Below are 4,474 nucleotides of genomic sequence, written 5' to 3'. Positions count from 1 at the left end.
GTTCACATTTACATATAATAAACAGAGTCAAGGTTATGCGTATTTGGCGTGCTGTCTGAGGGGAGGGCTCCGAGCTTGGAATTTTGGCCCGAACCCAAAGTACCCCCCTACAGGTTAGGACAGGAATAGTTGTAAGTGCGGAGAAGGGGTGGTGGAGGGATGCTGGAAAACTGTCAAGGAACAGAGGTACGTCTGCTGTGTATATATTAGGGATGCACCGATACCGATACTGGGCTCCTGTACTCGTACTCGTACTAGCGAATAAACTGTGATAATGTGAGAAATGTTGAAGGTGTCTGAATAAATTTTGGTTTGACTGTATCTATTTGATAAATGAAGTTAACCAATTAACATTATACATACCCTTTTGGTTTCTATACCCAATATTTAAAAAATTTACAAATGCAATAAAAATATCGGTATCGGGCGAGTACTGGAAAAAGTGGTATCGGTGCATCCCTAGTATATATACACACCTCTTGTCTTGTTAACTGGGTTGATTACTGATTGTGCTCCTCTCGTGTTAATAAGTTTAATTATCTGAACGTGCTCCTCCCGAACTTTGTTAATAAAACATTATCTTGTGAACTGGGAATTTTCTGAGAGCTACAGGTGCGTTCACGCCACATCGTAATTAACGTGATAACGAGATAACTTGTAAAAAGCGTTCATGTCCTCGTAATACTCATAATTACAACTTTTGAACTGGGAGTTTTCTGAGAGCTACAACTTGTACCACCTGACCTCCTCAGATTCATTAGGTGCTATGTTTAGGCTTTGATAGTGCGATAGTCCCGACTCCAAGTCCAAGGTTGCCGAACAGCTCCAAGTAGAATGTCACGTGTGTCACAGTTGCCTACAGGAGGAGCAGAGAGCGATGAACGAGGAGACGTGGAGTATATTAACAAGGAGATTTGAATGAACTTCAGAAGGGGAGTCACAGGGCAGGCAGGAACACAAAATGTAGCAAAGCATAGACAGGGTGCCCTGGAGGCTGGTGCAGGACTGGGACATGGGGAATACCTCAAGGGCAGATCAGGCAGTCCAGGATGCCGTGGCGGCACAGGGAGCTCAGGGGCCATGGCGGAGCAGGGAACTCTCCCCCCAAAAAAAAAATCCTTGGGGAGAATACAGTCTTTAGAGGCCCTCCGTAGGCCTAACTCGGGAACTGTGGCCATTCTTGGGCTGGACATGGGGACTGGAGCCCACCTTGGGCTAAACTCTGGGACTGGAACCCTCTCTGGGCCAAACTCAGGGACTGGGGCCCTCTCTGGGCTAAACTCGGGGGCTGGAACCCTCTCTGGGCTAAACACGGGGACTGAAGCCCTCTCTGGGCTAAATTCGGGGACTGAAGCCCTCTCTGGGCTAAACTCGGGGACTGGGACCCTCTCTGGGCTAAACTCGGTGGATGGAGCCCTCACTGGGCTAAACTCGGAGACAGGAGCCCTCACTGGGTTAAACTCGTGGCCCGGAACCCTCTCTGGGCTAAATTCAGGAACAGGAGCCCTCACTGGGCTAAATTTGGGGACAGGAGCCCTCACTGGGCTAAACTCGGGGCCTGGAACACTCTGTGGGCTAAACTCGGGGACTGGAGCCCTCACTGGGCTAAACTCGGAGACAGGAGCCCTCACTGGGTTAAACTCGTGGCCCGGAACCCTCTCTGGGCTAAATTCAGGAACAGGAGCCCTCACTGGGCTAAATTTGGGGACAGGAGCCCTCACTGGGCTAAACTCGGAGACAGGAGCCCTCACTGGGTTAAACTCGTGGCCCGGAACCCTCTCTGGGCTAAATTCAGGAACAGGAGCCCTCACTGGGCTAAATTTGGGGACAGGAGCCCTCACTGGGCTAAACTCGGGGACTGGAGCTCTCCTAAACGCGGGGGCTGGAGCCGACACTGGAGCGAGCTCTGGGGCTGGAGCCGCCACTGGAGCGAGCTTTAGCATTAGGACCCAGCATCAGAACGCGTTTTTCAGGTTTGAAAACACGAGGTGACCTCACTGTTTTTTTTTTTGGTTGACTTTTTTTAATTTAGAAAACAGCAGTGCTGCAATTTTTTTTAAATGTTGCTAGGCAACCACCGAATCAGCTGTCCTGTTAATCGAATCAAGGATTATAGTGCGAGCACTCTAAAATCTTTGGTTTGATGTTAAGTTTACAATCATATTAGCAGAAACTTAAAAAAAAAAAATACAGCTCTGGGTAACACGCGACAGCCACCACCTATACCTGATCCTATACCCACTCACCTCCTTCAGGCCATTTCTTCTTCAGTTATACCTGTGCTCACTCACATTATCATCACCTCTCTTCACACTGGTACATTTACCACAGAATTTAAGCAAATTCGGGTAACCCCACTGCTTAAGAAACCCTCTCTAAATCCAGCACTTTTAGAAAACTACAGACCAACTACTATCCCTTCTTCCATTCATTGCAAAGACACTTGAGTAAGTTGTTTTTCTCTATGTTTCTCGCACAGAACAACCTCCTGGACAACAACCAATATGGCTTCAAAAGCGGCCACTCAACTGAGACTGCCCTGCTCTCGGTTACTGAAGCCCTGAGACTGGCAAGAGCAGCTTCCAAATCCACAGTACTCATCTTGCTGGATCTGTCTGCTGCTTTTGACACCGTTAACCATCAGATCCTCCTGTCCACACTAGTGAAGATGGGCATCTCAGGAACTGCACTTCAATCGTTCAAGTCTTACCTCTCAGGTAGGTCCTTCAGGGCGTCTTGGAGGGGTGAGGTTTCTAAGTCACAACTTCTTGCTACTGGGGTTCCTCAGGGCTCAGTGCTTGGACCACTTCTCTTCTCCATCTACATGTCATCATTAGGATCTGTCATTCAGAAACACGGCTGATGATCCGACGGTAGCTGTTTGCATTGCAACCTGTCTGACAGACATTTCTGGCTGGATGAAGGACCATCATCTTCAGCTCAACCTTGCTAAGACAGAACTGCTCGTGGTCTCGGCCAACCCAGCACTTCATCACAAATTCTCTATACAGCTTGATTCGTCAACCACAACTCCTTTCAGGACACCCAGATACCTTGGAGTTGTGATTGAAGATCAGTTAAGCTTCACAGACCATATTGCTACAATGGTCTGGTCCTGCAGATTTGCCTCATACAACATTAGGAAGATTAGACCCTTCCTATCAAATCAGGCCACACAACTCCTTGTCCAAGCTCTTGTTCTCTCCAGACTGGACTATTGTAATGCTCTCTTGGCGGGCCTTCCGGCATGTACCATCAAGCCTCTGCAACTAATCCATAATACTGCAGCGAGAGTGGTCTTCAACGAGCCGAAGAAAGCCCACGTCACACCTCTCTTCATCAGTTTGCACTGGCTGCCAATAGCTGCTCGCATCAAATTCAAGGTACTGATGTTTGCCTACAAGACAACTACTGGCTCTTCTCCAATATACCTAAACTCACTAGTTCAGACTTATGAGCCCTCCAGAAGCTTGCGTTCTGCAAGTGAACAACGCCTCGTTGTGCCATCCCAAAGAGGCACAAAATCAATCTCAAGGTGCTTTTCTTGGACTGTTCCCAGCTGGTGGAATGACTTTCTTATCTCAATTCGAGCAGCTGAGTCTTTAGCCATTTAAAAAAAAAAAAGTCTAAAGACACACCTTTTCGTCAGTACCTGACCAAGTAATACTAGCACTTACCTATTGTCAGACTCTGTTCCGTGTTTTGTGTGTGTTTTGCTCCCCACATGTTTCCATGCCCTTATTTGGTTTTCCTGTTCCTGCTCCCTGATTGTTTCCCATTTGTTTCCAGCTGTGTTTTCCCTCATGTTATTATTTTTCATTAGTTCCAGGTGCTTCTCGTCATGTCTTGTGTATTTAAAGGGTTCCCAGTTCTTAGTTCTTCGTCTGGTATTGTGAATGTCTGTATATGTCTATCCTTGCTACGTGTGTTTTCCTTGTTTCCTGGATATTATTAAAACCTATATGTTTGAATTCCAATCCTCGTCTCCGAGCTCCTCACAGTAGCGCACCGTGACACCTATTCTACTCTTAGTTTTTTCTAATTTATTAAAAAGAACCTTGCTATGTGTACTGTGCTAGATTAAATGAGACTTGTCACATCACTTGTATACTGTTGCTCTCTTGTTGGTATGATTGCTTCTATTGTTCTCCTCATTTGTAAGTCGCTTTCGATAAAAGCATCTGCTAAATGATTAAATGTAAATGTAAAATATTTATTATTGCAAATATAATGTAGTGCAATATTTAAAAAATTGTAATTTTATAGAAAACGATTGTTAAAATATTACAGTATTTAACATTGCTAAATGGTTGCATAACATGTAATTTCACTGTAAAATAGTGCAGAACTCATATGGCTTAATAACATGCATGGATATGAAGTTGTAAAATATACAGGCACCAAAATGTCATTCCTTAATGCCTGAAACATTGTCACTGTATGTATTTCAGTGAATTTATGGCAACTACAGCTG

Source organism: Sinocyclocheilus rhinocerous, unplaced genomic scaffold (assembly GCF_001515625.1).
Source record: "Sinocyclocheilus rhinocerous isolate Xijiao unplaced genomic scaffold, SAMN03320098_v1.1 scaffold1631, whole genome shotgun sequence".
NCBI classification, from domain to species: Eukaryota; Metazoa; Chordata; class Actinopteri; order Cypriniformes; family Cyprinidae; genus Sinocyclocheilus; species Sinocyclocheilus rhinocerous.
Note: the sequence above shows the minus strand (reverse complement) of the source record.